Raw genomic sequence first — 13,913 nt, 5'->3', positions numbered from 1 at the left:
AAGGTATATGTGATATACATGTTATTGATGTGTACCTTACTAATGCTCGCAGTAGCACCTGGGTATTTGATACTGGTTATGTTGCTAATATTTGCAACTCGAAACAGGGGCTACGGATTAAGCGAAGATTGGTTAAGGACGAGGTGACGATGCGCGTGGGAAATGGTTCCAAAGTCGATGTGATCGCCGTCGGCACGATACCTCTACATCTACCTTCGGGATTAGTATTAGACCTAAATAATTGTTATTTGGTGCCAGCGTTGAGCATGAACATTATATGTGGATCTTGTTTGATGCGAGACGGTTATTCATTTAAATCAGAGAATAATGGTTGTTCTATTTATATGAGTAATATCTTTTATGGTCATGCACCCTTGAAGAGTGGTCTATTTTTAATGAATCTCGGTAGTAGTGACACACATATTCATAATGTCGAAGCCAAAAGATGCAGAGTTGATAATGATAGTGCAACTTATTTGTGGCACTGCCGTTTAGGTCATATCGTTGTAAAGCGCATGAAGAAACTCCATAATGATGGACTTTTGGAATCACTTGATTATGAATCACTTGGTACTTGCGAACCGTGTCTCATGGGCAAGATGACTAAAACACCGTTCTCCAGTACTATGGAGAGAGCAACTAATTTGTTGGAAATCATACATACAGATGTATGTGGTCCGATGAATATTGAGGCTCGTGGCGGATATCGTTATTTTCTCACCTTCACAGATGATTTGAGCAGATATGGGTATATCTACTTGATGAAACATAAGTCTGAAACATTTGAAAAGTTCAAAGAATTTCAGAGCGAAGTTGAAAATCATCGTAACAAGAAAATAAAGTTTCTACGATCAGATCGTGGAGGAGAATATTTGAGTTACGAGTTTGGCCTACATTTGAAACAATGCGGAATAGTCCCGCAACTCACGCCACCCGGAACACCACAATGTAATGGTGTGTCCGAACGTCGTAATCGTACTTTACTAGATATGGTGCGATCTATGATGTCTCTTACTGATTTACCGCTATCGTTTTGGGGTTATGCTTTAGAGACGGCTGCATTCACTCTAAATAGGGCACCATCAAAATCCGTTGAAACGACACCTTATGAACTATGGTTTGGCAAGAAACCAAAGTTGTCGTATCTTAAAGTTTGGGGTTGCGATGCTTATGTGAAGAAACTTCAACCTGATAAGCTCGAACCTAAATCGGAGAAATGTGTCTTCATAGGATACCCAAAGGAGACTGTTGGGTACACCTTCTATCACAAATCCGAAGGCAAGACATTCGTTGCTAAGTATGGATCCTTTCTAGAGAAGGAGTTTCTCTCGAAAGAAGTGAGTGGGAGGAAAGTAGAACTTGATGAGGTAACTGTACCTGCTCCCTTATTGGAAAGTAGATCATCACAGAAATCAGTTTCTGCGACACCTACACCAATTAGTGAGGAAGTTAATGATAATGATCATGAAACTTCAAATCAAGTTATTACTGAACCTCGTAGGTCAACCAGATTAAGATCCGCACCAGAGTGGTACGGTAATCCTGTTCTGGAGGTTATGTTACTAGACCATGACGAACCTACGAACTATGAAGAAGCAATGGTGAGCCCAGATTCCGCAAAATGGCTTGAGGCCATGAAATCCGAGATGGGATCCATGTATGAGAACAAAGTATGGACTTTGGTTGACTTGCCCGATGATCGGCAAGCCATTGAAAATAAATGGATCTTCAAGAAGAAGACTGACGCTGACGGTAATGTTACTGTCTATAAAGCTCGACTTGTTGCGAAAGGTTTTCGACAAGTTCAAGGGATTGACTACGATGAGACCTTCTCACCCGTAGCGATGCTTAAGTCTGTCCGAATCATGTTAGGAATTGCCGCATTTTATGATTATGAAATTTGGCAAATGGATGTCAAAACTGCATTCCTGAATGGATTTCTGGAAGAAGAGTTGTATATGATGCAACCGGAATGTTTTTGTGACGCCCCCGATTTGACCGTACACTAATCATGCACGCAAATGTGTACGACCAAGATCAGGGACTCACGGGAAGATATCACAACACAACTCTAAAACATAAATAAGTCATACAAGCATCATAATACAAGCCAGGGGCCTCGAGGGCTCGAATACAAGTGCTCGATCACAGACGAGTCAGCGGAAGCAACAATATTTGAGTACAGACATAAGTTAAACAAGTTTGCCTTAAGAAGGCTAGCACAAACTGGGATAAAGATCGAACGAGGCGCATGCCTCCTGCCTGGGATCCTCCTAACTACTCCTGGTCGTCGTCAGCGGGCTGCACGTAGTAGTAGGCACCTCCAGTGTCGTAGGTGTCGTTGTCGACGGTAGCGTCTGGCTCCTGGACTCCAGCATCTGGTTGCGACAACCAGATAGAAAGGAAAAGGGGAAAAGAGGGAGAGAAGCAACCGTGAGTACTTATCCAAAGTACTCGCAAGCAAGGAGCTACACTACATATGCATGGGTATATGTGTAAAGGGGCATATCAGTGGACTGAACTGCAGAATGCCAGAATAAAAGGGGGATAGCTAGTCCTGTCGAAGACTACGCTTCTGGTCATCTCCATCTTGCAGCATGTAGAAGAGAGTAGATTGAAGTCCTCCAAGTAGCATCGCATAGCATAATCCTACCCGGCGATCCCCTCCTCGTCGCCCTATTAGAGAGCGATCACCGGGTTGTATCTGGCACTTGGAAGGGTGTATTTTATTCAGTATCCGGTTCTAGTTGTCTTAAGGTCAAGGTACAACTCCGGGTCGTCCTTTTACCGAGGGACACGGCTATTCGAATAGATAACTTCCCTGCAGGGGTGCACCACATAACCCAACACGCTCGATCCCATTTGGTCGGACACACTTTTCTGGGTCATGCCCGGCCTCGTAAGATCAACACGTCGCAGCCCCACCTAGGCTCAACCGAGAGGTCAACACGCCGGTCTAAATCCTATGCGCAGAGGTCTGGGCCCATCGCCCATTGCACACCTGCACGTTGCGAGGGCGGCCGGAAGCAGACCTAGCCTAGTGGCGTTCCAGTCCAATCCGGCGCGCGCCGCTCCGTCGCTGACGTCAAAAAGAGCTTCGGCTGATACCACGACGCCGGGATACCCATAACTACTCCCGCGTAGATGGCTAGTGCGTATAGACCAAATGGCCAGACTCAGATCAAATACCAAGATCTCGTTAAGCGTGTTAAGTAACCGCGAACGTCGACCAGGGCCAGGCCCACCTCTCACCTAGGCGGTCTCAACCTGCCCTGTCGCTCCGCCACAAAGATCCACTTGCGGGTACTCCTACGAGCTGACCCGACTTTAGTCATCACATGTGTCATGTATATAGTATATAAGTATATACCCGTGATCACCGCCCAAGTGATCATGGCCCGATAGTATAGCACAGCAGACGGACAAGGATGTAGGGCCACTGATGGAAACTAGCATCCTATACTAAGCATGTAGGATTGCAGGTAAAGGTAACAACAGTAGAAGCAAGGGCAGGCTATGCATCAGTATAGGATTAACGGAAAGTAGTAACATGCTACACTACTCTAATGCAAGCAGTATAGAGAAGAATAGGTGATATCTGGTGATCAAGGGGGGGGGGGGGCTTGCCTGGTTGCTCTGGAAAGTAGGAGGGGTCGTCAACTCCGTAGTCGAACTGGGCAGCAGCAGTGTCGGTCTCGTAGTCTACCGGAGAGAAGAGGGGGAAGAAACAGTAAATACAATGCAAACATAAACATGACGATGCGTGACATGACAATGAGCAGTGCTAGGTGTGTCCTAACGCGACAGTAGGTGGTACCGGCGAAGGGGGGAACATCCGGGAAAGTATTCCCGCTGTTTCGCGTTTCGGACAAACGGACCGGAGGGGAAAAGTTGCGAGTTCGATAGGTTAGGGAGGTGTGGTGGACGAACGGACCGCGAATCCGGATTCGTCTCGTCGTTCTGAGCAACTTTCATGTACAAAGTATTTCCATCCGGGTTACGGATTAAAAGATATGATTTTCAAAAGAATTTATTAATTTCTGGAATTTAATTAATTATTTAATTTAATTCGAAAATTGGATTTATGACATCAGCATGAGGTCATGCTGACGTCAGCAGTCTGTGACACCCCAAATTTTTGACCTCGTTTTATAAATTAAAATTTTGCCAGGAAATTAAACTTTTCCATTTGTTAAGATTTACCCTTTTTGATATTGTGGATTTTTACCTCAAGTGGAAAACTTTCCTAAAGTATTATTGGACTTGTATGCTCTCTCTATGAAACAATTCTTTATCAGCGGATTTAATTTGCAAGATTTGCTTTTCCCTGAGCTTTATTCTTTTAAAATGATTTTTCATAAATTTGGGAGCCTGTTTTGCACTACAACCATTTGACAAAGGCATTTAAAATTTCCACCAAAATTTGGGGATGTCATGTGATGTTTCCACATCATTTTTATGCAAAAATATCTTTTGGTTATTGGAGATTTTAAGCTCTACATCAACTTTTCAAATCTGGTCCAGTAGGCATTTTTGCACTACAACCTATTTAAATATTCCTTTAAAAATTCTTCCAAGTGTTTGGAGATGTCAGTAGATGCATACAATTCAACTTCATGCAAAAACCCAGTGATGTTCTTTGAAACATTTGAGTGAATCAACCTCTTTTTCATTCTGGTCCAGTTTGATGATTTGTACTGCAACCCTATTTTATTTTGCTCTAGCGCCCAAGAACTTTTATCTGCTTGAAGCCCTCCCTACAAAACCCTTAAGTCCAGGAGAGTGGACCCATTGGAGGATTTTAAGTGCATGCAATGAAACCTTTTTCTTTCTATCCAAAACTGTAGTTTTGCAAAACTTGCACTAACAAGTTTCTGGTTTTGCCCAAATGATCTTGCCATCATCTCCTACAACTAGAGAGACCCTGATCTGGAGATTTTGGCCATTCCAAGAGTTGCCTAAATGCACTTGGCATTCTGTCGAACACTTGGTGTGCACAGTCAGTTTTGGGCATGTTTCCTAGTTTGCACTATGATCTTGTTCCACTGACCCAGCAACCTTGTCCACTAAACTCCTAGCTATCTCTATCCTAGTCCTGTTAATTTCCAGCCTCACCCTCGCACTCTAGGCTGCCCTGGCTTTTCGTCGAGCACGTCCCGTGCGTGCTCTGGGCGCGCCCAGAGCACACGTTTTGCACGCGCGCGCACCGAGCCGCCGCGTCGCACTGCCGCACTCGCCGCGTTCCGCCCCTGGCCCTTGCTCGCCTGCAGAGACACGCACTATCCTCGCCCACTCTCCACGCCACCTCTGGCGCCCTACAGCGCCACCGTCAGAGCTTTTGGCGGCACGCCGGCGTCGGCAGCGAGCTCCTGCCATGGACGGCGCCGCCCAAGCCACCCGCGCGCGCCAGCTGCCCCTGTGAATAGCTCGAGCTCATCCTGGAGCCCGTCGGCACGCGCTCGTCACCGCCACGTCGCCCTGCAGCTACAGCACCACGGTCGCCGGCGTTCTTATCCACGGCTGCCGCGGGACCAGCCTCAAACGCCTATAAAAGGAGACCCCGAGCCCCTCCGAGCGCTCAGGCGACCTCAAGCCTTCCCCCTAGAGCTCCCCAAGCAGTGGATTGACCGGAAGAGGCCATCTTCCCCAACTCCGGCCGGTTCGGCCGCCGCTGCCGTCCGGTGCCATACGTCGCAACCAGGCACTCCCCCGCCCATCCAGCGCCACCAACCGCTTCCCCTCATTCTTGCGGAGCTGCCCAGCGCCTCAGCCTCGATCGGAAACCACCCGAGCCCAAAATCCACTTCACTCCCGTAGCCCCCTCCGCCGGCGACTCCTCCCACCACCGTCGACCCAACGACCACCGATAGGACCGCCCCGGTCTGGCGGGTCCATCCCTGCCCTCAGGTGCCCTCGAGGAGCCGCCGTTCGTCGCCGGCGATCGCCGGAGCCCCGCTCCCGTTCGGGCAGAGGAGAGGAGGGAGAGGGGGGAATAGTAAAACCTGACCAATGGGCCCCCTGGACCCACTGTCAGTGACCCAGCCCCGCCTCCACGAGCTCAAGTGGTCGCGTAGAACCCCGGAGTACGTCTCCTATGCCTCGAAAGCGTATTCTGTATCGAAACGTTTTCTTTTTCTGGTTTTATTTAAAAACAGAGATTTGACCAAACTTTGACTGGCTATATCTTTTAAAATAAAACTCCAAATGAGTTGATTCTTTTTCCTACCTCTCTCAAATTTCATCTAGTTTATTTTAAGATTTATTTCAAAAATATTTGGGACAACTTTTTGTACTGTGTTTGAAATATTTGTTATTTGAATATTTTTCAAAATAGGAAATGGAGAGAGAAGAAAGCTTTCAAAAAGTGCACCCTTTGCATACTCTTGAAGGCAAGCATTCTGAACTCTGGCATAATATTTTCTGAGGTGTTTTGATACGGTTACAACACCACTTGGACTTGGAGTATACGTTATCTTTATGTAACGATAAAGTCTCGCGCATGAGTGCATATTGGAGATGTTTTGTTGTTAGTAATGGATATGCTGGTGTTAGTGATCAGCCTCGTGAGCTTCTCAAGCATACCGGAAAGAAGCCGGGAAAGTCGTGGTCTTGGGTAGACACGAGCTTGTCCCTAGTTCCTCGTTAGACGAGTATGTCCGGTATGGCATGGTGAGACTTGATGAGTGGTGAGATATCTGTTAATGGTAATATATTGGTTATGCTAATCATTCGGGGAATACTTGGACCCCTGAGTCGGTCGTGGGTTGAGTCTTGTTTAGTAACTTCCACTTCTTGTTTTGTACTACCACTTGTCCCTGCCGCAGGTAGGGTACGGTTCAGTAAGTTGTCAACCCCTTACCAAGGCACACACCGTACAGAGAGGCTATGGTGGAAGATACCGGATGCATCCGGTAGGCATGCCACCTGGTCCGGGGGCATGGGTGTTTCCGGTTGGGACCGAGAGGGGGGCACCCCTTAGAGCGCGTGATATAAATTTGATCCCATGCTACGTCGAGGTTGTAGCCTCCCCACTTAGAGTTTTGCTTGACGGGTGTCGTGGGTGATTCCAGACACCGGTAAGTTAAGCTGGTGTGTGCAGGTCAGGCGTGTTTTCAATTAAAAGGCCGTAGGCGGAATTAGTCCCGATGGACTAAGTAAAACCGTTACTCGTGGGTAAAGAGTACACCCTCTGCAGAGGTTTTATCTATTCGGATAGCCATGCTCATGGGTAAGGTCTCCAGTCTGAGATGGATCATAGTAACGGTGTTCAGATGGAGAAACGGATAAACTGGATCATAGTAACGGTGTTCGGATGGAGAAACGGCTAAACTAGAATCTAGTGACGGTCTTCGGATGGAGAAACGGCTAGACTAGAATTTTGATTATGACCTATGACATATGAGGATTATGTTTATTATTATTATGGACTAACCATTTACATTATTTGAAGTATTGAATACCCCTGAGATGGTTCTACCTCCTGGATACTCACCGTGATTATTCTTATATAAGCCCTCTCTGTGGTGTCACTCAGACGCCCGACTGCGGCATGCTTGTTATTTATTATTTCCTTATAAGCCCTTTATGTGGTGTCGCTCAGACGCCCGACTGCGGCATGCTTGTTATTTATTTATTCTTATATAAGCCCTCTCTTTGGTGTCGCTCAGACGCCCGACTGCGGCATGCTTGTTATTTATCTATTCTTATATAAGCCCTCTCTGTGGTGTCGCTCAGACGCCCGACTGCGGCATGCTTGTTTTTATTTATTCCTTATAAGCCCTTTATGTGGCGTCGCTCAGACGCCCGACTGCGGCATGTTTGTCATTTATTTATTATTCATAAGCCCTTTATGCGGTGTCGCTCAGACGCCCGACTGAGGCATGACTTATTGTGACGCCCCCGTTTTGACCGTACACTAATCATGCACGCAAATGTGTACGATCAAGATCAGGGACTCACGGGAAAATATCACAACACAACTCTACAACATAAATAAGTCATACAAGCATCATAATACAAGCCAGGGGCCTCGAGGGCTCGAATACAAGTGCTCGATCATAGACGAGTCAGCGGAAGCAACAATATCTGAGTACAGACATAAGTTAAACAAGTTTGCCTTAAGAAGGCTAGCACAAAAGTAGCAACGATCGAAAAGGCAAGGCCTCTTGCCCGGGACCTCCTAACTACTCCTCGAATCCGAACTCCATGTAGCATCATCCTCGGGATCTCTAGCTCCTGGACTCCAGCATCTGGTTGCGACAACCCGGTATAGAAAAGGGGAAAAGAGGGAGAAAAGCAACCGTGAGTACTCATCCAAAGTACTCGCAAGCAAGGAGCTACACTACATATGCATGGGTATATGTGTAAAGGGCCATATCAGTGGACTGAACTGCAGAATGCCAGAATAAAAGGGGGGATAGCTAGTCCTGTCGAAGACTACGCTTCTGGCCATCTCCATCTTGCAGCATGTAGAAGAGAGTAGATTGAAGTCCTCCATGTAGCATCGCATAGCATAATCCTACCCGGCGATCCCCTCCTCGTCACCCTGTTAGAGAGCAACCACCGGGTTATATTTGGCACTTAGAAGGGTGTGTTTTATTAAGTATCCAGTTCTACTTGTCATAAGGTCAAGGTACAACTCCAGGTCGTCCTTTTACCGAGGGACACGGCTATTCGAATAGATAAACTTCCCTGCAGGGGTGCACCACATAACCCAACACGCTCGATCCCATTTGGCCGGACACACTTTTCTGGGTCATGCCCGGCCTCGTAAGATCAAGGCGTCGCAGCCCCACCTAAGCACAACAGAGCGGTCAGCACGCCGGTCTAATCCTAAGCGCGCAGGGGTCTGGGCCCATCGCCCTATGCACACCTGCACGTTGCGAATGCGGCCGCGAGCAGACCTAGCAACCCACACGATCACGGCGGTTACGTCAACACGGTCCAACACGGCGCGCGCCACTCAGTCGCTGACGTCAAGAAGGCTTCGGCTGATACCACGACGCCGGGATACCCATAACTACTCCCGCGTAGATGGTTAGTGCGTATAGACCAAATGGCCAGACTCAGATCAAATACCAAGATCTCGTTAAGCGTGTTAAGTATCCGCGAACGCCGACCAGGGCCAGGCCCACCTCTCACCTAGGCGGTCTCAACCTGCCCTGTCGCTCCGCCATAAAGTAACAGTCGGGGGTCGTCAGGAACCCAGGCCCACCTCTACCGGGGTGGAGCCACCTGTCCTTTCAGCCCCCTCATCAGAATCACTTGCGGGTACTCCTCGAGCCGACCCGACTTTAGTCACCACATGTGTCATGTATATAAAGTATATAGGATATACCCGTGATCACCTCCCGAAGTGATCACGGCCCAGTAATATAGCATGGCAGATGGACAAGAGTGTAGGGCTACTGATGGAACACTAGCATCCTATACTAAGCAGTAGGATAGCAGGTAAGGGTAACAACTATAGCAACAATGACAGGCTATGCATCAGGATAGGATTAACGGAAAGCAGTAACATGCTACACTACTCTAATGCAAGCAGTATAGAGAAGAATAGGCGATATCTGGTGATCAAGGGGGGGGCTTGCCTGGTTGCTCAGACAAGAAGGAGGGGTCGTCAACTCCGTAGTCGAACTGGGCAGCAGCTGTGTCGGTCTCGTAGTCTACCGGAGAGAAAAGGGGGAAGAAACAGTAAATACAATGCAAACATAAACATGACGATGCGTGACATGACAATGAACAGTGCGAGGTGTGTCCTAACGCGACAGTAGGTGGTACCGGCGAAGGGGGGGAACATCCGGGAAGTATTCCCGATGTTTCGCGTTTTCGGACAGACGGACCGGAGGGGAAAAGTTGCGAGTTCGATAGGTTAGGGAGGTGTGGTGGACGAACGGACTGCGTATCCGGATTCGTCTCGTCGTTCTTAGCAACTTTCATGTAGAAAACATTTTCATCCGAGTTACGGTTTAAAAGATATGAATTTTCAAAGATTATTTGAATTAACAGAAAAGATAAAATGACGTCAGCATGACGTGCTGATGACGTCAGCAGTCAACAGACTCGCTGACCAGGTCAAACTGACCAGTGGGTCCTACATGTCATAGAGAGAGGGCTAACAGTGGGTTATTTTAATTAAACATGGTTAATTAGCAGCTGGGTCCCACATGTCAGTGACTAATTAGCTAAACTAATTACTTTTAATTATAAAATCATTTTAATTAGTTATTTAAGTGGTGGGGCCCGCACGTCAGTGGCTGGGGCCTGCCCAGTCAGCACGTTGACCGCGGTCAACAAGTCAAGGGGGGCCCTGGGGCCCGTGTTTAGTGGCTGTGAGGTGGGGCCCGGAGGGCCACGTCGGCGGGCGGCGCCGGAGACACGCCGGCGACCATCTCCGCGGCGGAGCATCGCCGGACTTCGCCGGAAAAACGCTACGGGGCACGGGGAGAGGTGCGGCTAGACGCGTTCGATCGAGCGTCCGACGCCGCATCGATCTACGTCGGTCCCGTGGGCTAACTCGACCGGAGTGGCGCGCTACATCGACGGCGGTGTCGACCGTGGCGGACGCCGGTGTTCTGGTGTCATCGCGAACAACGACAGAGGCTGCGACATGCCCAAAAGAGGGGTCCGACGGGGTCCTAGAGGTGCCCGGAGCACGACTACGAGCTCGGTTGAGCACTTTATCGTCGGTAGCGACGACGACGAGCACCGCGGCGGAGTAAAGCTCGGGTGAAAATGGAAGTGGCGGCTACGGGCATCTAGGAGCAGCGCTGAGAGAGGGGAAAGGAGAGACTGCTCAAAGGGGAGGCACACGGAGGCCACGGTGGTGGCTTAGGAGCAGTAGGGCGTCGGCAATCGGCGGAGGAGCGCCGGCGACCGTAGGCGCGGAAGAACTCGATTCCGGGGCTGTGGTGGCGCCGAGCTCGAACCCTTGGTCAGAGATGGAGTAGAGGAAGCAGGCGGAGCTGTTGGACTCCTTGGCGAGGCGCGGGGAGCATGGTGGCCGCGTTAATGGCGAACGGCGGCGATGATGGTGTTCGGGCAAGATGGAAAAGCGAGGGAGAGGAGCAGGCGGGGGAGAAAGATCTCGAGGGTTGTCGACGAGACCTAGGGGACTCGTCCTTATCCCCTCGGCGATGTGGCGGCGTGGGGCGGCGAGCAGGTCAGGCGGGGACGGCGAGGGGCGTGCGCCCTCGGTCGGTTGAACAGAAGAGGAGGGGGAAGACGACAAGGGGAGGGGGGAGGTGCTGGGCCGCTGGACCGATTCGGCCGGCTAAGGCCCAAGGGTAGGCGGTGGATCTTTCTCTCTCTCACCTCTTCTTTTACTTTTTTTTAACTTTTCTGTTTTCTTTTCTTTATCTATTTTATTCTTTTAATTTCTGTTTTATAAAATATAAATACAACTCCTAAATTAATGTTATACTTTATTCTACTGCCCCAAAAAGTTTGACACCTAATTAAAATAGTTTGCATTATTATTATTTTTAAAAGGCATTTAATTAATTGTCATAACTGCTGTTTTAATTACTTTAGAGCCTTTAAACATTTTATAAAAGTGTGGTTTCTCCACAATAATTACCTATGCATTATTTGGCAACACCCCAACATTTTAGTTTTAATATTTGAAAACTTTTACCGTTTGACTTGGTTTTTGATCTTGAATTCGAACCGGTTTCGAACTAACGCGAGATTAGCAACAGTAATCGAGGTGACATGGCATCATTAGCAGAGGTTTACTGTAGCTTAAATATCCGGGCGTCACACTTATATTATTATTCTTTTTGAGGCGTCGCTTCAGACACTCGAATAATGCATTCTATTTTCTACTCCGCATTGCATATTCATAATTTACCTGCTTGCGAGCACCATGGATTTCGTTTATTTCGTGATAGACGTTGTGATCATAAAATATTTCAGAGCGTGATTATCCCTTATTATATTATACCCGTGTTCTTAATGTTTGCGAGTACATTCAAACGTACTCACTGGCTTGTCCCTGGCTATTGTCTTAGCCAGATTTCTTGCGTGGACAGAGCGTTACAATGACAGCCCCGGAACCCATGTAAAGGTGATAGAAGCCTCGCGAAGATAGGAGTTATCCTGGTCAGCTGTTCTTGCGGGAAATGGAGTCCCATAGACGTAGATGAACCACAAACCGCTTCCGCCATCAACCACTAGAAACCAAGTGTTGTACTCCTACGCCACAATGGTCTTGTACTACATATTTTGTACTTTGCTTGGAATTCTTGTATCAAGTTGGTGCCTCATCAGCTAACAGTAATCCTGGGGCTGGTGAGCACAAAGGCCATTTTCTGGGAAATGAACATCCCGAAAATCCGGTCCTGACACAGTCAACGTTGACCGTTGACCTGGTCAACCTGACAGGTGGGTCCCACCTGTCAGTGACTGTTAGTTAATTATCAGCAGTTAATTAGTTATTAGTTTAATTAATCTTAATTAATTAATATTAACATGATTAAATAAGTTAATTAATTATCTTAATTAATTAATTTTTTTTTGCATTTCCTTTTTTTATTTCGTTCTGGGGCTGGGCCCCGTTTGTCATAGGCCAGGGGCGGACATGTCCGCCCGGGCCCTTTGGGCACCGGACTTGTCCGGGCTCAGCCATAGTGGGCGCGGCGCACGGGCGAGCGGGCGCGCGCGAGCGCGCGGACGGGCTCGGTCGCCGCGCGGGCGAGCGCGGGCGCTGGACCTGGACGCGGCCAGCCGGGGCCACGGCAAGGGGGGAGGGTTCGCCGGCGTGGCAGCTGCGAGGCCACGGCAGGGCAGAAGGGGAGGAGCAGGGCGCGGGCGCCGGAGCGCCAGAGGTGGCCATGGGCGTGGGGCGTCGCCTGCGCGTGGGGGAAGGAGGCCGCAGCGACGGGACAGGGGGCGGCCAGGGTGAGGCCACGACGGGCGCAGGCCTCGGCGGCCAGAGCGAAGGAGGGGGCCGCGGGGGCGTGGGCCGGCGGCCAGGTGCGGGTGTGCGCGACGGGGCAGAACGGGGCGAGGCCGGGCGGAGCTGCGGGAGGAGGTGCGGTGGCGGGGCGGCCAAACGCACGAGCAGGGGCGGAGAGGAACGCTGGCGGCGGGGCGAGGCCGGCGCGTGGCTGATGCGGACGGCAATAGCGGCGGTGAGCGGGGGAAGCGGAGGAAGGAGGAGCCTCACCGCGGGGCGTAGGGTACGGGGCAGCGGTGCTCGGGGTGGGGGACGGGGACGAGGCGACGCAGGGGAGGAGGCGAGGCGACTCCGGGCGACGACGCTCCGGGCGGCGGCGGAGAGGTCCAGGGGCGGCGGGGTCGAGCGCGACGGGTGATGGCCTCCTCCTCGATCCCGATCCAATCGGGGGAGAGGGGGGGGATATTTCGTGGGGGGAGTGTCGGTGGGTACTGTGGGAGTGGGGGAGGAGTGGATAAGGGAGTGGGGGCGGGGTGGGACGGCCGGCTGGGCCTGGGGGTTGGCCCAGTTGGGCCAGGGTCCAGTGGGGGGGCTCCTTTTCCCTTCTTTTTTTTCTGTTTGTTTTCTCTTTTGTATTTTGTTTCTTTTATTTATTTTCTTTTCTGTTTTATTTCAATTTAAATTATTTAGGCATTTTATACAAATGTATTTACTACACCATATTTACTTATGCAAAATATGGCATCTCCCGAACATTTTGTTTTAAATTTTGAAAAACTTTTATTGTTGACACTAATTGAATTCAAATTATGAAACGGTTTTGGATCATCGCATGGTTAACAACAGTAACCGAGGTGACGTGGCATGATTAGCGGGGAATTACTGTAGCTTGATTACCCGGGCGTTACAAATCTCCTCCACTACAAGAAATCTCGTCCCGAGATTTAGGAGGTAGAAGGAAAAAATGTGGGGTATTCTTCGCGCAGACGATCCTCTCGTTCCCAAGTGGCTTCAT

This window comes from Aegilops tauschii, chromosome 3 (assembly GCF_002575655.3).
Source record: "Aegilops tauschii subsp. strangulata cultivar AL8/78 chromosome 3, Aet v6.0, whole genome shotgun sequence".
NCBI classification, from domain to species: Eukaryota; Viridiplantae; Streptophyta; class Magnoliopsida; order Poales; family Poaceae; genus Aegilops; species Aegilops tauschii.
The sequence above is the reverse complement of the archived record's forward strand: the minus strand, read 5'-3'. Positions refer to the sequence as shown.